This window comes from Monodelphis domestica, chromosome X (genome assembly GCF_027887165.1).
Source record: "Monodelphis domestica isolate mMonDom1 chromosome X, mMonDom1.pri, whole genome shotgun sequence".
Taxonomy (NCBI): Eukaryota; Metazoa; Chordata; class Mammalia; order Didelphimorphia; family Didelphidae; genus Monodelphis; species Monodelphis domestica.
The window spans coordinates 32,838,597-32,860,166 of NC_077235.1; the positions used below are offsets into that span (position 1 = coordinate 32,838,597).

Here is a 21,570-nt window from a genome sequence, read left to right on the forward strand (position 1 = left end):
CCAAAATAATTTCACAATCACTCCTTTTTTCATCTTTAAATGGTCCTCTTAGAAAAGTAACTCTCCCTGCTCCATGAGCCTGGCTGTTTATCTCTCAAACAGGGCTCATCTCATAGCTCAGCCTATGACAAGGACTGTCATGAAGACTTCTTAAACCAAGCTATGTGACAGCTTTGGAAGGTAGAAAGGGATTAGCTCTTCATTATCACCCTCATCATTCCCAGCAGGTGGGAACCTCCTAAGCTGGGCCCTACTCCAGTCCCATTTTGGCAGGGCTTTCTGGGTCTGGGGTGTGGTGGGGCCTTTGCAAGCAGCCACTCAGGCGCCCTGGTGGGGCCTGCTAGGTTGGGCTGTAGGAGGCTGGCAGTAGTTACTCTCAACTTGTTTTTGCAGACTTGAATCACTTGGCTATAGTTCCCCCAGCCAGCCAGTCCTAGCCTGTCCTGTTCTAAGAAAACCTACCAGTTACTTTAGACTTCCATATAGGTGGGAACATATAGGCTCATGGCTCACCTAAGCTAGAGAACTCTGGAGAAGGCAACTGTCTCCAGACCTGTCCAGTATTTTCCAATCAATCCCCAATGGATCCTCAGACCTGCAGAGGGGAGAAAAGGGTCTGGAAGGAATCCTTTCTTTCCACTCACTAGGTTACCACACTAATTCAGGGCCTCATCATCTCTTGCCTGGACTATGTAACAACAGCTTTCTTTGAAAATTCCTGCTTTCTAATGTCTCTCTTGATCTGCTAAATCATTTTTCCAAAACACAGGCCTGACCACATTACCTTTCCCTTCCCTTCCCCCTCTCCACCTTGTATACCATTCCATCCTTCCCCACTCACCAATTAACCAGAACAACAAAGCCCCCTTTTCCCCTTGCTATGTAACAAGGTCGTTTCCTAGGGAAGCCTACCCATCTTTCAAGGCCTGGCTCAATGGCCACCTCTTTTAGGAAGTCATATTTTATTCCGCTCCATTTCCATTTAGTAGGGAAGGAGGAAGGGGGAAGAGAAAAGGAATAAGCATTCATATAGCTCATTTTTATTCACTTCCATAGCAATAGGCCTCTTTCCCTCAAGTGAACTCAGCCACATTCTTCAATACTTTTCTTCTACTCATGTCACATCTTGTGTTCAAATTATTTATGTACATATCTCATATCCTCCAACACAGTAATCTCTCTGAGGGAAAGGGTCCCTGCAGTTCTTTTCTCCTTTTTTCTCCCCAAAGCCTTGTAGAGAGCAGGGGCTCAGTAATTCCTCACTCATGCATTCAAGGTTGAATCCTAGAACTGAAGAGAAGGAAGGAAGGGAAGGGAGAAGGAAGGAAGGAAGGGAAGAGAACAGAGACAAGGAGGAAGGTCATAGGGAGCAAAGCAGAAAAAGGAGGCATGACAAGAATGTGCCTAGGGAGGAGGGGGAGGGCTAGTAACAACGACCCAGGGTCAACTAGCTAGGCCAGGGACATATTCCTTACCCACAACCCCTGCCTTGCTCTCTCCTAGCTGACTAGCCTTACTCCTGGGGGCCTTGGCTGCAGCAGAGATCCCCTACTATTGATTTCATTGCTTCCCATCACAAGCCTGCCTAAAATCAGAGCAAGGAGTCCCAGCCCTTAAAGTGGCACTACAGAGGGGCATGGAATAAGAGATGAGCAAGTAGAGACTACTGCTATGGCAGGGCTCAGCAACTATGAAGCTTTAGGGTAAAAAGGTAATTCTTAGCCAGGAGATAGGAAAAAATGTCTCCTTCCTGCCAAATTGGGCAGACTTTGGGAGCTGATGTCACCTCCTTTGAGAGGTCAACCCTTGCAAGCAGTCTAAGCTTATGGAGAGGCAGTTAGGTGGTGCCATAAGGCACAGAGCACTGGGCCTGGAGTCAAGAAAACTTGAGTTCAAATCCAGATTCAGATGATTATTAGCTGTGTAGCCCTGAGCAAGTCACTTAACTGTTTGCCTCAGTTCTCCCATTTGTAAAATAGGGATAATAATAGTATCTACCTCCCAGGGCTCTACAAATCATGGCCCAGGTCACAAAGATACAAAGAATCTCTTTTATTTTTGCTCCAGTCTGACAGATGAGAATACTGCCTACATGGAGAAACAATGATACCCCAGAACTATGAAAGGTTTGCCTAAATGCCTTAGGATTCTTTGAGCTTCAAAAGTCATTGAGGGAATGGGGAATAGGGCTGATTATTCTGGCTGCTAAGGCCAGTCCCACAGCTACCTGTATGCTTCATCTTCCCTCCTGGAGATGCCATAGGGCCAAGACCCAAGTCTGCTCCCCACAGGAAAAACTCATGCCCATCTTGGCACCAGGCCAATCAGAGGTGGTAATAAGCTGAACTAAGAGCAACCGTATTCCTGGCAACTATGCTGCAAGGGATAAAAAGAAAAAGAGACTTTTATCTTCTAGCTTGGCTTCTCCTCTGATGAGAAGATGTGGGGTAGGCCTGTGTGTGTGGCTGGGCTTGTGGGTACTAGGGAGATATGCTAGTGTAGTGATGGCAAACCTATGGCACATGTGCCAAAAAGGGTGCACAGAACCCTCTCTGTGGGCATGCCTGTTGTTGCCCACCAGAGTTCATTACTAGAAAGCCAGAGGGACTTGAGGCTGAGCTGTTCCCCTCCCCCTCTCCATGTGCCTGAGGATATTTCTCTTATCACCTGCCCCTCTGCCCAGCAGCCCAATGGGAGCACTTCTTCCCTCCCCTTTCTAGGATAAGGGGGTGGTGGTGTTGGGGAGGGGTGAGGTGGAGGGAACATGGGGCTCTGAACTGGGTCTTTGAGGGGAGTGGCACTCAGTCTGGGGGGTGATGTGGGGGTGGGACCTGGCACTCTGTCTCTAAAAGGTTTGCCATGTGTGTACTCCTGCATTCTTGTGAACACTGACACTGTGAGAATCTCACAATGTTTGAATGGCCTGTTGTTTAGGGTTGGGGGTTGCTGGAATGGGGAAGGACCAATTTTTCTGTCAAAGACCAGTAAGAATGACTCCTCCTTAAGGCTTAGAGTTCCTCTAGCTCAGTGATAGCAAACCTTTTAGAGATAGAGTGCTGGGTCCCTCCCCCATACTGAGTGCTGGAAATGGCCTGCCATACCCCCCTTTACTCCACACAGGGGAGGGAGAAAACACTCCCATTGGGCTGCTGGGCAAAGGGGCGGGGGAATGTGAAAAAATGTTGTTAGGCTGGTGGAGAAAGGGAAGGGGGCATCTCTACCCAAGCCCCTCTGCCTTTCTAGTAAAGAACTCTGTGGGGAAAGGGGTGGCCATGTGCCCACAGAGAGAGATTTGCATGCTATCTTTGGTACCTGTGCTGCCATAGGTTTGACATCACTGCTCTAGTTTCTTTCCTTAATGCCATGATTTGACTTACTGGTGTAAGAGATCAAGCAGTTTCAGAACATAGCAAGAATGATGAACCTAATGGAACCTGGGTGATATTGGTCAAGGCCCCTGTGAAATGAGGGCCCAGGGCTCAAGGATAAACTTAGAGGTCCCTTCCTGTTTTAGATCCTATGGTCTGTTTTAAATTGTAAGTTACTGGAGTCTTAGTTGGCTTGGCTCTTTGTCCTTCTTGGGGACAAGGGGCAAGGACTGTGAGCTGTCTTCTCTGCTAAAGATTAATCAATAGAAATCTTGGGTTGTTTCTAACTGTACTGTCCTCATTCCTTATAAGTTTGACTTAGCCTGGGATTTTGGTATTTGTAACCTGTCCACATACAGAGAGAATATGCCAAACTCTGTCATGGACTCATCACAGCTAGAAGGGATCTTGGGGCTCTCTAGTCCAATTTGTTCCCTAAACAAGAATCCTCTCCTATTATATCCCTGGGGATGGGAAATTCATGACCTCCCGGGGCAGACCATCCTACTTTTTCCCTGACCTCACATATGGATTTACATCCCTCTTAGTAACTGTTGCTTATTGCTTCTTCTTGTGCCCTTTGAGGGATAGTGTGGTATGTATGCCATTTCAGTGGACAAAGTAGTGGATTTGGCTTCAAATCCCAATTCTGCCACTTACTGGATTGGATAATCCTTGAGGGTAGGGATAATTTTTATAGCCTTTCTTTGTGTCTGTAGAGCTCAGAACAGTGCTTCAAATGTAGGAGCTTAGGAAATGTTTGCTGATTTCATATGTAACCTTGGGCAAATCATTATACCCTTCGGGGAATAGTTTTCCTCAACTATAAAATCAGGGGCTAAGATTAGATGACCTCTGTGGTTCCATCCAGTCTTAAGTAGTTGGCATGGTCATGGGAGGATAGACTGGCTTTTTTCAGTGCAGTCACAGCCCCCAACAGCCCCTGAACCTGAATATCCTACTGATTTTTCTCTGCTCTACCAGTTTCCATCCCTGCTGCATTCCAGCTCCTTTGGTAAAAGGGGAAAAGTGACATAACTTTGTGCCACCTTCTTATGACCATCTATCCTGCTGTGATTTCTCCTTCCTACACCCCCCCCCCTTAAGGAGCTCACTTTTATTGTATTCCTTCTTTCTGAAAAGCTTCTTATATTCCTCCCTCTACCAACTTAGTAGGAATTCTTCCTTGCCCACCTCCCAGGCCCTGCATCTGAGACCCTCTGCTCAGAGCCCTGGCAAGCAAGAAGAGCTCAGGTCTATCTGTGCACATTTCTTTGTTCAGGCCTTTGTCATTCCTTTCTGGGCTTGTGCACTGGCAGGTTTCTATGGCAATAAAAAGCAGTAGGAAGTCACTTAGAAGGAAGGAAGAAATGACTATGACCAACACACTTGCTGGTTTGTCCTATTTAAACATTTCCCTTGGTTTCTATGTGAATTATTCTTAGCACTTGGCTAAGCAAATAAAGAGAAATAACTGATTTAGTAAGAATAGTCTTGGACTGAGTCTTAAGCCTTGACTTTAAGACCTAGGCCTGACCCTCTTGGCTGTGTGACCTTGGGAAATCACTCCCTCTCCAAAAAATCACTGAAGGACATACTGCCACCATAGTCAAATCTCAAACTTCCTCTGTCACTTCCAACTGTTGCCCTGAGGGGTCAAGGAGGACAGGTCTCAATACTCAGAAATGATCTGACTAGTACAAAGTGAAAAGAGATTAGCATCTTCCTAACTAAGTGACAGTGGATAGAACACATGGGTCTTGGAGTTAAGAAGACTCATCTTCAATTCAAATCTAGCCCCAGATGCTTCCTAGATGTATGATCCTAGGAAAGTCACTTTATCGTGTTTGCCTCAGTTTCCTCATCTGTAAAATGAGATGGAGAAGGAAAAAGCAAACCACTTCAGTATTTTTGCCAAGAAAACCCTAAATGAGATCATAAAGAATCAGACATAACTGAAAAATGAATGAAAAATGACAACAGAATCCTGTATAGTAGGCCTCTTTTTCATACAGTCCATGAATGAGTTTTCCCGTCTATCATTATTAACTCACAAAATCTGTGGTGAGTCTACTAACATCCCTCCATTATAAGTAGGACTGGACTACAGGTTCCCATATTAATTGTCTTATGGCCTAACCATACCTAACTAAGTCTTTTTTCTGGGCCCCAGGACATTTTGTACATAACTAGTTTCTGAATTTGCCAAGTAGAAGAGCCAGCTTTGGAAAGAACATTGCTCCATCTCTAACAGTCATTCAGAGGCCACAACCCAACTACTGCATGAAGCCAAGCCAGCTTACTGATACCCTCTGTCTTGGCCATAAACCCTCACTACAAAAGGATGTACCAGTCTGGTAGTGCTATGAGCCCATTTGGCTACAAGGACTAGCCCATTATCAGGTCATAGAAAGATGACCTCCCATTGCTGTTTGTCTAACTGGTAGATTAGTAATAGTAGTAGTAGTAATAGTAATATTATTATTATTTTAAAATTTAAGCCCTTACCTTAAATCTTAATATCAATTCCAAGATACAAAAGTGGCAAAGACTAGGCAATTGGGGTTAGTCACTTGCCCAGGGTCACACAAGTAGGATGTGTCTGAAACCAGACTTGAATCCAGGTCTTCCCAACTCCAGGCCTGGCACTCTATCCACTGTGTTACCTAGCTTCCACATAGAAGCAATATTATTATGATTATTACTATTATAGCTAACATTTACATAGCCCTTTCAGGTTTGCAAAGCATTTTATTGACATTGTTTCTTTTGATCCTCACAATAAACTGCGACAAAGGCACCAATATTATTCCCCTTTTATAGATGAGGAAACAGGCTGAGAGAGGTGAAATCACACAGCCAGGAAGTATTTGAACTCAGGTCTCCTTGACTCCAACACTCTATACATTGGGCCACCTAGCTGCCTATTCGTAAAACATCTGGTGTGACAAAGTGTACTGGCCTGGGAATCAGGAGCCCTTGAGTTATAGTCTCCAGCTCTGTCACCTAGGTATTAATGTGCCCTTGACCAGAAAGACAAATAGCTCCCATTTTTGTTTTCAAAAGCACCCTCCTCTCACTATCATTCTGATTTGGGCAGATGAAGCACACTGGTGGCATCTTAGAAAGAACAATGCAGTCACTGGAGGTTTAGGTGAGAATCCCACCTCTGACTCTCAGAGGCTGTAAAGCCCTGAGCAAATCATTTCAGTGAAAAGCATCAAGAAGAGGCCATTTTTCTTGTCTTCTTCCACTGACAGTTAAGGAGGATAGAATCACTAACAGAGGAATAGTCACCAGATATTTTTCATGTCCTAGTCTAGTACTAGGCAGTGGCTGGCCTTTTGGGCAGAAGGCCAAGAAACCAATCTCATCAGCTTGAGGAACATTGGTTACTTTATGGTCAGATGCTCATCCCAGAAGCAGTTATTGGAGAAAAGGGATTTAGGGACATCTGCCCCAGACTTAGTTCCCTGAGTTAGAGACTTTCAAAGACCTTAACCCTGGCCTGCCTAGATAGGCTTCAGGATAAAAGACTACATGCTGGCCTATGATGGTGAATTTCTCACCTGATTGGCCCTGAAAGTAAAGTCAGACTTGACTGGTGAGTGAATAGGGAAGGCTCTGGATTCAGGTTCAGTCATCTGGGTGCAATTGTATACCCCTGAAGACTTGTGGTTGACCATTTAATTTCTTCAGGCCTCAGTTTCCTGCTCTGTCCAATGAGGGGATTGGGCTAGATGGCTTCTGAGGGTTTCTTTCTAGCTTTCAATTAATGAGTCTGGGATTTAGGAGAGAGGTGGCCATGGCCATGGCTTTGGACTTATTTATTGTATTCATGGGAAAATATTCTGAATGAACTATGGAGGGCAGAGAGAGAGAGAGACAGAGAGAGAGAGAGAGACAGACAGACAGACAGACAGACAGAGACAGACAGAGAGACAGAGACAGAGAGGCAGAGAGACAGAGAGAGAGAAGAGAGACAGAGAGAGAAGAGAGACAGACAGAGAGAGAGAGAGAGAGAGAGAGAGAGAGAGAGAGAGAGAGAGAGAGAGAGAACTATGTGTTCACAGATATTCATTAGAAAAAGCCTGGAAGCAACAGAAACCTCAAACAGGACAATGGATGGTTCGAGAAACTAGTGTATATTCATGTCATGGAATGCTCTGATGCCATTAAGATTGATGGGGTAGGTGGAATAACAAGGAATTGTGGGCCAAGGCAGACCCATAAAGAGCCAGGCCCCACTGGCTATGACCATAGAAGGGAAAAGCCAACCAGAATTCAAGAACAAAGATGCCATGCTAGTGGAGACAGAGAGGGACAAAAAGGGTACAAGTCTATTAATATTATTATTGTTGTTAAAATGAATGCCCCCCCCCCCCATGTTGTCTCTGAAAGGAGACCATGGAGTCAGAAAGATCTGTGGCCAAATCTTGCCTCTGGCATATCCTGATAGTAGGATAATGAACAAATTGCTGATGCTCCTGGGGCCTCAATTTCCTCATCTGTAAAAGAGAGAATTGGACTTGGTGACTAGGTGGAGTCCTTTCCAGCACCAAGTCTAGGGTATCTCTATAATGCCTCCACTGGGTCAGATTAATGACACAGCCATAACTTAGACTGTCAGTGAACTCTCCTGAGGCTCAAGAGATTTTGAGCAGAGGCTCAAGAGATTTGATGCCTGAGGGCGTATCGGCAGTGAGCTTTCCTATCACCATGAAATCATAGGCCTGGACAAAAGTATTCTTACTACTACCAATAATAACTATAACAAGTTGCTCTTCCTAAAGTGTTTTAAGTTTGAGAAATATTTTCCATACATCACAACTGAGGCCTACATATTAGGGTAGGTGTGATAGCTTTATTTTGTCCATTTGATAGATGAGAAAATTGAGGTCCAAAGAGATTTGAGCAACATTTTACAGACTGAAATGAATTGAGATGTAAAGAGTTACCCAGCAAGTTTAGTGAGTTACATTGATGTTCAATATTAAGTATCATCTTGCCTAAAAAGGGAGGGGTGGCCATTTTGAGAAGACATATTAGGGTTCATTGACACAGGGAAGGAAGTTGGTGTGGAGCCAAAGGTCAGAATTGAAAGGGAACCTGGGATCAGAGGATCATAGCTTTAATACTAGAAGGGCATAAGAGAGGCCAAATGAATCCAAGTTCCTCATTTGACAGGTGAGGAAACTGAGGCCCAGAGAAGGAAGATACTTGCCTAAGGTCACACACAGGGAACTAGCTGGACTCCATTGTTAATGTGCTTCCCAGGACACCTTTCTGCCTAGCAGCAATAACAATATGGCCTCCTCCCCCAAGTTCATGGCTCCATGTTGGCTAGTAGGGAATAGGGGTAAGGCAAGCAGCATTTCACTCCCTAGCTCTATGTGCTTGTCCTCAGTCACATTTGATGCTCATCCATGAAATCATTCCCTGCCAAGCTCCATGTTTGGAGTCAGAAGGCCTAAGCTCAAATCTTGGCTCTGTTCTATTTATGTGACCTAAGTCAAGGCACTTCCCCTCTCTAGGCCTTCATGGCCAATTCTGTGAGACAAGGGGATTGGGCTAGATACAGATTCCCCCCTTTCCAGGTGTGACCAGTTATTAATGATCACTTTCCTGTTCCACTGCTATTGGCCTTGGTCAGGAGCCAAGAGGATCAGTGGGTTTAAGGTCTAGGAATATATCTACTGCCAGACAGACTTATCTAGGCAGGTAAGGTATGGAGTGGGGTGGGGTGGGGTGGATCCACAAATGACTCAGTGGTGAAAGGACCACCCTCACTCAGCCTGGAATCTTGAAGTTGTTGTGGAAGCAGAACTCTGATGAGCAAAGGAGGCAGGTAGAAGAATTGTAGCAGCTAGCTTCTTGATAACACCTTAAGGTTTGCAAAGCACTTTATGTGTTACCTCCTTTGATCATCACAAAAACCTTGGGAAGTAGGTGAATGCTATCAATACCCCCATTCTACAGTTGAGCAAACTAAGGCAGACAGATGAGTTAAGTGACTTGCCCAGGACCATAAGAAGTGTCTGAAGTCACATTTGAATTCAAGTCCAGTGCTGTAGACTCTATGCCATCTAGCTACTCTCAGTCCTGAGGTGTTAGAATCCTCCCTTCCCAGTTACTCCCTGCAGAGGGTCTGGCTCTCCAAGGCCTAGGGCAGCTGTTGCTCAAACTAAAGCTAGGTGTGTGTTCTTTCTCTTAGAGACACCCAGCCCCCCTGCTCTAGCTTAGTTCTCTGGGAATCAAGGAACAGACTGGAAATGAACTGGAAAGCCAGATATTGGCACCCTCTGGCATGAACTTCCTCAAGTTCTTTGTTGGTGAAACCAGGGAGCTGGATTTTCAAGTCTGGTCTCTAAAGTACCAGATTGAGTTGCAAGGCCTCAGAAGCCATCAGCCTCTGAAATAATTGCTCAGAGGTGATGAAGAGCTACTTTCAGTGTTGTTTAATAACAATACAAAACATTTATTTATTGTTTCCCTTTCAATACTATATCCTTTATTTCATGCATTTAAAAACATTCATCTAAGATAATAGCCAATACTTGTATAGTGCCTACTATGTGCCAGACACTGTGCTAAGTATTTTATAATTATTGCCTCATTTGATCCTCATGATAACCCATGGTGTTATTATGATCCCCACTTTACAGATGAGGAAACTGAGGCAGAAATTAAGTCACTTGACTGGTCTCTGAGGCTAGATATGAACTCATGTTCTCCTAACTCCAAGCCTAGTGCTCTATATTTATGAAGTAAATATATTTTGGGATATTCCTCCTCTTTGAAGTAACTTGTTATGATACACTTTCCCCTCCTTCCTCTCTGAAATGGGCCTCTTGCCCCAATTCTTCCTAATTCACTGTGTCTTTTGGCCTAGGATTCTCATATTAGCTCAGTTGATCTGTGGACATTTGGAACCCAAGACTCCTGCACACTTCTCCCTGGGTGTCAGGCAGGACTTGTGAGTACCTCCTAGGCAGGCACTGAAGGACTAGATAAAACTGGGTGACTAGTGTCAGAGAATAGAAAGCTCTGGAGCTTCAATTCCATTGAGAATGACCAATTTCAAGAAGAGAGAGTAGAAGGTGTCTAATGTGAACTCTGTGAGGGCACGGCCTGGCACCTAACAGTGCCTGGCACATTGTAGGCACTTAAACAATGCTTGTTCACTAATTGAAAATTTTATGGGGACAGGAAACATACCTTATTGAAAATTTGTATTTCCTTTAAGCCTAGTACATAGTAGGTACTCAATAAATGCTTTTCATGGGTTGAAGGACAATGAGATGGTCCATCAGAAGGAAGTTCCAGAGAGCATCCTCCACCTTGGGGCCACACAGGGAAAACGGTGAGCAGTACTTGACTGCTGCTATTTTCTTTGGGGAATGTTTAATGACCAGTCTGTTTAGTATGTATGTTGCTGCCAGTTCCCCATGACTAGCTCCTCACCCCATCAAGAACTTTCCCCAGAGAACCATATTTGAATGCCTGCTATTTTCACCCTGGGGAAGTGGGTCCCTGTGCTTGAGAGGAATACATCTCATTCTCCTTGACATCTGTCTAAAAGCTCTAGCCTCCAAAATTGAGCTGGGAAAGAGAAGTCCCATGGATACAAAATAGTTGAGGAAGGAAGATGAGTTAATGACATTTTAAAATGGCATTTGGGAGCTATAAGGGAATTCAGAGTAATCTTGATATGGGGAGGTCACAATGGCCTTTGGATCCCAAAGTTTTTAGCCCTAGTATGAGCTAGTAGAAATACAGAGACCCAGGAAAACAATTCTGGGGCTTTGTGACTTGTTCAAGGTTACTCAGCTAATCAGTGGCTGAATTAGGACCATGGCCCAAGGCTCCTAGTGGTCTTGGGAAAGCTGACTTCTCCACCCAGGCCAGCTGCCATAAAAGTGCCTCTATCTCAATTACATTTGACTTGCAGGCTATCTAGTAAATGCCTACAATGAACCATACACTGTGTAAACAAAAACAAGAAACATCCTCTTCTCTCAAGGAGTTCATATTCTGCTGGATAATGTAATATGTGGATGGGTAAGACAATGATTTTAGGAGTTAGAATGCTGAACTCAGGGTTGGAGGGAAATAGCAGGAAAGGTTTGGAGTCAGATATGCATGCCATGCCAAGCCTAGGGTTGGTTAGGCTGGGATTTAGAAAAATGAAGGCAAGGTTTGTGTGTGTGTGTGTGTGTGTGTGTGTGTGTGTGTGTGTGTGTGTGTAGGTAGTGTGTGTGTGTAGGTAGTGTGTGTGTGTGTGCGCGTGCGTGTGCAAGGAGGACAAGATCCCAGACTTTGCATGCCCCTCTCCACATCTTTATCTGGGACCTCCAACATTAGGGCTCACAGAGAATAGCTACTCAGAAAAATCCCACGCTTCAGAGCTGGAAAGCACATTAACTGTCATCCTCTCATTTTACAATGAACAAACAGGCCCAAGGTTTCACAGGTGGCAAAGAAGAGAGACAGGATTCAAATACAGGCCTTCTGGCTCCCAACCCAGGTTCATCTCGGATCTGCATAAAGAGGCTTTAGAAGACACTTAGTCTAATCTTTTCCTGAACAGGGTCACCCTAGAATCCCTCCCTCAAACCACTACAGAGAGTATGTACCACACTATGCCTTTGTCGAGAGTGTTCCCCAGGCCTAGAATATAATTCTTTCCTTGTCTCATCCCCTGCAGGATTCCCGGCTTTGTTCAGGTACCACCTCCTCAGAGGAGCCATTTCTAAATCTCCCTGCAGTGATTAGCATCCCCTCTCCCCCCCTTCATTTGCTCTGTATGTGATGACTATAGCCTTGGACTTGGGAGTTAGCTGGCTGGGGAAAGGAGTGATCAAATCTCAAGAAATTAATGTCCAGCTCTCCAGAGGCTAGATAAGAAGGTGGACAGGGAGGTAGCAGAGGGTTTGTAGTAGGCTGGGCCTTGAAGGCCATTTCTTCCACAAAAGAGCTTTATGACCTCAGGCAAGTCACTGGACTTTACTGGGCCTCAGATGGCTTATCTGTAAAATGGGTGGGTGAGGCCAGTCTTGGAAGGTCCTTCCAGCTCTGAATCCACAATCCTTGGGTGTTTGTTAAACCTAAAAGCATTAGATAAATGGCAACTATACTGATCTTGGGCTGGTGAGGCAGGGGCATTGCCGCTACTTTTCCAAGGTAAGAAGAAGGGGCAGGAAGGTCTTTCCATATGGCCCAGAGTCAAGTTTCTTGCTGCCATCTTCCCACTGCCAAGGTGGGGATAGGAAGGATGTTTCTTGGAGGCTGGGCTGGATGCTACTATTTGGGCAGTCACCCCAACCCCCTCCTCCAACACATAAAACTAGGGCAAAAGCATCCAGGGGGATGCTTATCTCTGAACCATACCCTGGAGGCTGGATGCCCATCCATACACAACCCTAGACCCACTAGTCTATGTAACTTGGGTGTAAATTTTAGAAGTCATGGAATGTTGGTGGTTGGAAGTACCCTTTTAGACCATCATCTTATTCCAGTACTACATCTTTTGACAGATAGGGGAAACCAAGGCTCAGAGAGAAAGGCTTTCTTTACACTGACCAAATTACCAGCTGAGCCTCATGACTCACAGGCCTTTCCCTATCCTGTCATGAAGTTTCCCAGAGTTGGAGACTGAGGGGAATCCCAACTTTACAGATAGAAGGAGAGGGGATGAAGAAAAGTAGGGGGGCTGAGCATAATAATAATAATGATGATACTAACTTTTATATGTTGCTTTTAGGTCTTCAAAATACTTGCTTATTGATTCTTATAAGAACTTAGGGAGATGGATGATATTATTAGCCCCACTTTACAGATATAGAAACTGAGGCTCAAAGAGTTTAAGTGACTTGCCTAGGGTCACACCTGCATCATCTTTCCCATTATACCCTATTGCTACAATACATTATGGAAGCTGCTTCCTTCTTAAGGCTCCCATAAAGTTAAAGCTGGACTAGAGCTGGGAGATCATTTGGTTCAGTTCCCTAGTGTTCCAAATGGGGGAGCTGAGGCCCAAAGACATGAAGAGATTTACTCAGCATCACACAGCAAATGAGTGGAAGAACTGAGACTAGAGCCCAGGTCTCATAGCTCTTGCCTTCCCACTAGCCCACCCTCTCTCAGTGGCTGGATGCTATGCCAGTCTTACCTGTTGGGGTGCAGAGTCCTGACTGCCACTTGGAAGATGACAGTGTCTTCTGAGTTCTGCTTGTGTCCTCCAAAAAGAGAGTTAGGTTAGGAATGGGCCTTCCCGGTCAGCTGGGAGAGTTTCTTGCCTGAACAGAGAGAGACAGGAGAGTGGAACTGTCTGGGAACAGAAGGCTGGGTGTGTTGTGCCCTTCAGGGGAACAAACAGGTTTCTCTTCACACACACACACCCAGACACACACACACACACACACACACACACACACACACACACACACACACCTGCTTGCTCTATTGCCCTCCCTCTGGCCCTAGTCACCTCCTTTATGCAGCCCCTATCCTCCTTTCTCTTCTCTCCAGAAGGAGGAGGGATTTACTCCCTCACCATTCCCCAAGCAGGGGGCAGCAGCTTGCCAGTCCCTCTCAGAGCTCCCTTGGCTGCTGATCAGAGCCTTGGATACCTGTTTGAAAAGTAAACCTTTCTGGGCCAGATCCCTTTTCTGCTCACCTCTCTATCACTTGGGGTGGCAGAGTAGACCCTGTGTACCAGGGCTCAGACTCCCTTGCCCCAAGGGAATTAAACTTAGTTAGGGCCAGGGAGTAGTCCTGGAAGAGTAGTTCAGGAAGGGAGAGGTATGCTCCCCTTTCCTCAGTGAGCTCATTTAACTGGTCTCATTGTGACTAAGACTTTCATGGGTGTTTTTTAAAGTCTGCCCTAGCTGAACACTGTTGTTAGTGGGCCCATTTTATAGATGGAGCACTTGGATCCAGGGCAGAGGGCCAATATAAAAGTCCTTTTGGTGGAGAAAGAGACATTTCCTTTCCTCTTGATATGGAGGGTGTCCCTTCCCTCTCTGTCAGTGAGTGAATGGAAAGGCAACTGGATCCCACTAAGTAGCAATGAACAGAAATGCCTTGCTCAAAGGCACACAGGACTTAAATAGTAGTTCTGGGGTTAAACTCTCCTGCTCTGATTTCAGATCCAGAGCTCTGCATCAGAAGAGTTTGGGTCCCCTAAATGCTAGGGAATGATCTTGTGGAATTTTAAAGTCCTTTACAGCTCTGAGTCTACAAGGGATGAATTCAATGGCAGGGCATGGGGGATAGACTATGAGCCAGCCTTGAAGTCAGGAAAACCTGGGCAAAAGATCTGCCTCTGGCACGTAGTAGTTAGGTGACTGGGCAAGTCCCCATCACCTTGGTGTCCTAGGCTCTAACTCTCTGAGACTAGAAGTTGGAGGACAGGTGATGATATGCATGGGGAAAGGAAGCTGCTTAGATCTCTGAAATCACAGGGCTGGTCTTCTGCAGTAACATGAAAGGGATGGACCAGAAGAAAGGACAAACTCTCCACCCCAGGCTGCTCAGAGCCTTCAGGGATCTGTTTCTATCTGAGTTTGACACCACTGGGCCAGATGGTTTCTGAGGGCCCTTCTAGATCTAGGATACTCTCCCTTGCCCCCCAACACCCATGATTCTGTAATTATGTGGGGAGCCAGAGATGGCAGCTGATAATTTCTGTTGACCAACTAGGGTAGCTGCAAAGTGGGGCATTATGTGTACACTTTTGCTTCCAAGTTCTTTCCCTCATCCCTTTCTCAAACTTGGGTCCAGGCACCCCAACTTACTTCCCAGAGAATATCATCAGGTTGGCTGGGGGCCCTGACTCTTGGGGACAGTTTCCTTAACCCTTTGTAGGAGGAATCCCCCAGCCAGATGAGGAAGCTGCTGCCTATGCCCTGCCACAAGGTGAGAATTCTCTTAGAATTCCCAGAACCAAAGTAGCAGACTCCTCTCCTGAGGTTCCAGGGACTCAGGTGGCCTTGCAGCTTCCTCAGCCTCAGGAAGGCCATGAAGTGCAGTAGAAAGAACCCTGAATAGAAGGCCCAGAAGATCTTGGTTGGGACAAAGGCCCCACTTGGTAAACAAAACTATCACAGAGGTGATCAATCAGTAAGACTACTACTACAATCAATCATTCAGTGCCTACTAAGGAATAGCACTGACTGCACTAGGTGCAAGAGATAAGTAAAATTTTAAGCTGGAGAGACTTTAGAGATCATCTAGCTCAATCTCCTTATTAGCTGAGGTCCCAAGAGAAGAAGGGATTTGTTTAAGATCTGTCCTTTCTGTGGGAGTAAGTGGCAGAGCTGGGATCTGAAACAAAGTCAGTACCCTTTCCACTATGGCACTTCCATATACTAAGGGGTCATTGGCCAGAGTTTCAGTTTCCCTTTCTGTAAAAATGAAATGACTTCATAAATAAGTCCCCCAAATGCATCTTTCACAAAGTTGTGCTAAGGGATGCTACTTTGTGAAAATCATTTGTTTGCACTCACAGTGGATCATGGCCAGGTTTGAAGAAATGGATCTCATTTTTGGTGAGAAACCTTTGTATTCTACCTTTCCTTAGCTGACACAGTGTGTCAATGATTACAAGCTATATATTTTTGATTTTTAAAACTCTTGTTATTGTTTTTGCTTGCATGTGCAATATATTATTTCAGTTTTATTTTTTCTCCTTTTTGTATTTGAAGCACATATCACCAGTATTGAGAAGATTTTCTTTAACTTTTTCGGCTTTGCAATAATATAAGTTTAAAATACATTTGTTCTAATATTAATGCATACCCCAAAAGCTTTAGACTATAAAAATGACGCCATTTTTGTTTAAAAAAATTATGGGACTTTGCTTAATGATTCTGTCTGATTATAGGACAAGAAAATACAAAAAGAGCCATTGCACAGTGCCAAAGAAGCACAAAGCTAAACTGCATAGTGCCACTCAAGCACAAGGTCAAAGAGACCAACCAATCCTGATGGGATTGATGAAAATTTTGAACCAAGACAAGAGGACTTGAACTTCTTTGGGGTTTGAGTTTGCAGCTGTTTAACATGTGTTAAAGGCAGGTTTTCCTTGTTCCACATTCTACCAAGTATCTCAAATTTGGTTCCTACCTGGCTCCTATAATCTAGTCCCTTTTCTGTCTTTCATGGTGTGGCAAACTTTCTATAGTCCTGGCTACTGATTGGGTAAATGCATAATTGTTTAAATTATTTTAATTGGGACCTGATTCAAGGACCTGTTATAGATTTATTTTTCTTTTACTTAGACTTTTTACACATAAGACTTTGATAGTCTGTATTTCATCCAGAAATTATCTTTTTTATTTGGATTTTTTGGATATTTTTTATTTCTCTGCCAATTGATTCATATACTTCATAACTCAGCCACACATCCCTAAGTGATCTCTGTGTTTTTCAACATCCTCTTCAGGAGGGAATGTATAATTGTTCTAAATTGCAAAGTTTAAATTCTTTTTGAGAGTAATTTTAGGTTAAGAAACATAATACCTCTCTGAATCCAGAAAGTGAACTGTTTGGAGAAGGCACCATGAAGATGCCTCCATAGACCACATGCTGCACCAGAAGATCCAGAGTGAACTTTGGGATGTGGTTATATGAACTGTGTGGGGTTGAATGCATTTGTTTTGTATGTATACTCTTATGCCGAAGGAGACTGACCCCTAACTGGCTTTTTGTCAATACACCTAGCAATCATTGGTTTTGTTCTCTTTTCCTCTTATCCTTAAATTATTGTAATTTCAAAGTTGGTATGTTTACAAGACCCATCGAAGAGACTAGTTTTCCTTGGCTCTCAGGGGAAAATGTATAATTGAAAATCTGTTACTCTAAAAAAAGAACTACATTTCCTGAGAGCCCACTGACTTCCTGTCATTATGTACTTCCTGTAGACAGAGGATAAAGTGAGTGGGCATTGAGGCTCTGCCTCCTCTTTGGCATGATGCAGCAATCAGTGGTGATGGTGGTAAGGTGGGGATTTTGAACCAGTGATGGGCATGTGGTTTTTATTTTGCATCCTCTTTATTCCTTGATTTAGAATGATCATTTAATAAACCTCATAAAATATAATTTTTTATTATTTAAGATTTAATTTTACCACTTACAGGGGGCAAATGAGGAAATGTGTGCCAAGAGGCTTGCAATGCAAATGTCATCTAGTTACAAACCAAAGGAATGCCCTGCCACAACTAGAAGGCCTTTAGACAGTGGTGCAGTGCCTGGTGGTTGGCAAGTGGACAAGTAGGCAAAGTGTGGAGTGGGGTTGCTTTCCAGAATTTTGTTTCTCTGCTTTCTATACCAAGAAAAACAGAATGGGCCTCACTAGCTGGGTTGTTACCAAGCACTGCCCCCACCCCCATAAGCAATTTCTGATGAAGAGATTATCTCATGTGCCAACTGGGAGCTTCCAGAGTTGGGAAGGCAGAAGGTGGGTGGGGCTAGAAGTAGTGTTGGGTCAGGTCTTGGTGAATGATGGAGGATGGGACTGGATGCTCAGTGGCCCCAAGTGGGCTCTGTGAAGAGTATGGGGAGGGATCAGATTAAAGTACCACTTCTTCCAAAGCTGGGAGGAGGTACCCCACTTGAGGAACAATCTGACCTTCCCTCATTCCCTTCTGCCAGCTTTCCCTGATCAGGCCCCAGTCTGTTCCCCTGTCTCACCAAGGCACAGCTGGCTTTCAGTATTCTTAAAGGACTCCAAGAGTCATCAAGTATTCAGAGGGCACCCCCCCCCCCAGATGCATAGGACAATTCTTCCCCAAAAGTCAAGTTAAGTGTTTCTAGGGCCAACCTTCAGCCTCTGGTCTCTTTCTCCTTCTCAGATCGCTGGAGGCTTCTCTATTCAGGGCCTCCTTCAACTAAGTCTTCAGTCCCCCTTTCCATATTAATAGTCAATAGATACAGGCTGCTTTAAGACTTGTGCCATATCTTAGCAAGACACTCTACCTTTCTATGGGAAAGGCCTGGGGACATTAAATTTTCACCAATACAAATCAACAATTAAACTTAATAGTTTTAAATAGTTTCCTAGGGGCACGTAGAGATTAAGTGACATGCCCAGTCATATAGCCAGGATTTGTTGGAGCCATAAGTAGAATCCAAGTCTTCTGGACTTCAAGGTTGGCCCTCTATTAGCCACTGTACTTATGGCACCCTGACATTTTAATGTGTGTCTGTGTTTATGTTTAATTCTCTGTCTTTCTGTATTTGTCTCTCTCTCCATCTTTCCCTCTCCCTCCCTAAATCGTGGAGTCCTTGAAGGCTGGAGGGTTCCTCATACTGTAGCTACTTGGAAGAATGGCAAACTGCCCTGGGGAATTGCCTGCCTGGGACAGGGTATTGGCCTTCCTACCCCCTCTAGTGGCCACTCCCAAACTCCACATGTTTTAGTGAACCCTGGGCTATTGCAGGGAATTAAGGCTAACCCTAATCCGGGCTCTGAACCATCATATGCAAAACAGGTATAGGACTGGGAGCTGGTAGTACAGAGAACTACCCAATTACAGTAGTTAGAGCACCACCCCTGGAGTTAGGAGAGTATTCTGAGTCTGAATCCCATTTAGGACACTTACCAGCTTTGACCATGGGCAAATTAGGTAAAATCAGAGCTAGAAGGAACCCTTGGAGGCCAACTAGTCCAATTGATGATACCAGGATAAGAAGCTCCTCTATAATCAGCCCCAACAAAACTTTGAGAGAGTTTGAAGCTCTCCCTTTTTTGGGGGGCAAGGTGGGGAATGGAGGGAAGGAATTTTTATTTTTTAACTAACAAGCATTTATTTTCTCCCCTCCCTCAATTAAAAGAGAAAGGAAAAAAGAAAAACAAAACTCTTGTAAAAGAAATATGCATAGTCAAGCAGAATACATTTCTACCCTGGCCAAGTCCAAAAATGTATGTTTCAATGGTCATCCTAAATCAGGAGATGGGCATTATGCTACATCATTGGTCCTCTGGAGTTATAGTCCCTATATTGATCAGAGTTCAGAAGGATTTCAAATACTTTTGGAATTATACAACCTGTTCTCCTGGTTCTGCACCACTTTGTACTTCCCAAGTTTTTCTAAAATCATCTGCTTCATCACTTTTTATAGCACAACAGTAATAATAATAATAATAACAGCTAGCATTTATACGGCATTTTAAGAGCTTTGCAAAGCTCTTTACAAATACTCTCATTTTATCATCTGTAAAGGTAGGTGTTATTACCCTCATTTTACAGATAAGGAAACTGTGGCAGATTAGTTACTTGCCCACAGAGCTAGTAGGTGTCTGAGGCTGGATATGAACCCAGTACTTCCTTGCTTAAGCTAGTTCTTTATTCACTGGGCTCCTATCTGCTTTTGAATACAAGAGTATTCCATTCTGTTCTTTTGTCATAACTTGTTCAGTCACACTCCCCAACTGACAGGCATTCCCTTAGTTTTCCAGTTCTTTGCCACCACAAAAAGAACTACTATAATTATTTTTGAACAGATAGATTCTTTTCCTCTTTCTTTCATCCCCTTGGAGTATAAGCCTAGTAAATACATTGCTGGGGCAAAGGGAATGTAGTTTAGTGACTTTTTTATGCATTGTTACCCATACAGGTGTTTTCCCACAGCTCTTCCAACATTTTTGTCATTTTACTTTTTTGTTATTCTTTGCCAATCTGATGGGTGTGAAGTGGAATTTGAGTGATTTTAACTTACATTTCTGTAATTATAAGGGATTTAAATTTTTTTTTTCATAAGACTATTGATAGATTTCATTGAAAACTGCCTATTCTTTTGTTCATCATTTAGGGAATAACTTATTTAATAAATGCTTTATTAATTTATTCATCATTCTTGTTCGAATACATTTCAATCAGTTCCTTATACATCTTGGAAATGGGATCTTAATTAGAAAAAAAAAACTTTCTATCAATATTTTCCCCTCACAGTTAATTGTATATCTCCTAGTTTTAGGTGTATTGATTTTATTTGTTCAAAACCTTTTTACCTATATGTAACCAAAACCATCCACTTTATCCTGATTCTCTCTATCCCTTGTTTATTCGTGAATTTACTCTCTTCATAGATCTAAAAGCTAATTTGTCTTAATCTCTTATATTTATATGACCTTTTATATCTAAGACATGTATCCATTTGGAGCATATCTTTCTATAAACCAGATGAGTTACTGGTCTATACCTAATTTCTACCAGACTGGTTTCCTGTTTTTCCAAGTTTTTGTGTATCTAATCTGTTCCACAAGTCAGCCTCTCTCTTTTAAAACCAGTATCCTTTAAGATTTCTGGCCTCCTAAGGCAGCTAGCTCACTTTAAACTTTACTAAGTATCAGAGGCAAATTTGAAACTAGGTCCTCTGATGGGAGGGAAGAGTCCCAGAATGACAGAACTACTGAGAGCAAGCTCTAGGGGCACTAAAAAAAGGGGGCACACAGGGTGGGGAGAAGATGTGCAGAGAAAAAGGAAGCACAGAACAGAGAAAGAGAGGCAGCACACAGAGCGTGAGGAAGCGCAGGGAGAAAACATGGACGGGGACGAACACAAGGGCGAAGAGGGGATCTGGGAAAATACTGTACGTGAGGGGCGAGAGCAAAAAAGAAGATGGCGGGAGGGGCGGGGCTAAACAGGGATTGCAGGAAAGGCAGGGCAAAGAGCATAGTACGGCGGAAGGGATCGAACATGGTGTGGGACGCGGTTGGAGGATGCGGCAGTGACGAAGGCTGAGAGGTTAGGACTGCGGAAGGGACTAAACGCGGAAGCGGAAGGGGCGGGACCAAATGCGAAGAGTCGTAGAAGGGCCTAAGCGCGGAACTGTGGTTACAGAAGGGGAGGGGCGAGGAGCGAGGAGAGGGAGGGGGCAAAGGCTAGAGCGAGTGGGAGGGGTCGCGGTGAAGTGGAAGAATACAAAAGGAAAGGAGGAGGGGCTAAAAGTAATAGAATAATGGGGGAAGGGGCTAAAGAGCAGGATATGGAGAGAGACAAGAGAGAAGAGGGGGCACGGGAGGGACCGGGAAGGGAGCGAGAGAGGAGGGGCACGGTGACAGTTAACGGTTTTTATACTAACTCATACAGCGTTGATAATAAGAGACTCAACGGAGTTCCAAAGAGTCTTAATTCCTGGCAGTCAGCAGCCAGTAAATAATAATAAAAAAAGTAACACTAATTTTTTATAGATATTT

The 21,570-nt window shown here is 44.1% G+C and overlaps 1 protein-coding gene across 8 annotated transcripts in view; it reads right to left on the bottom strand.

The window, feature by feature from the left end:
* The window catches only part of ZNF185 (zinc finger protein 185 with LIM domain), an 83,942-nt gene that overhangs the window by 61,289 nt on the left and 1,083 nt on the right, over positions 1-21,570 (bottom strand). For all 8 annotated transcript variants that reach the window (XM_056809573.1, XM_056809571.1, XM_056809574.1 and 5 more), the window contains exon 2: positions 13,540-13,666. The gene's annotated coding sequence lies outside the window, so the exon portion shown is untranslated. The remainder of the gene's footprint in view (positions 1-13,539; positions 13,667-21,570) is intronic.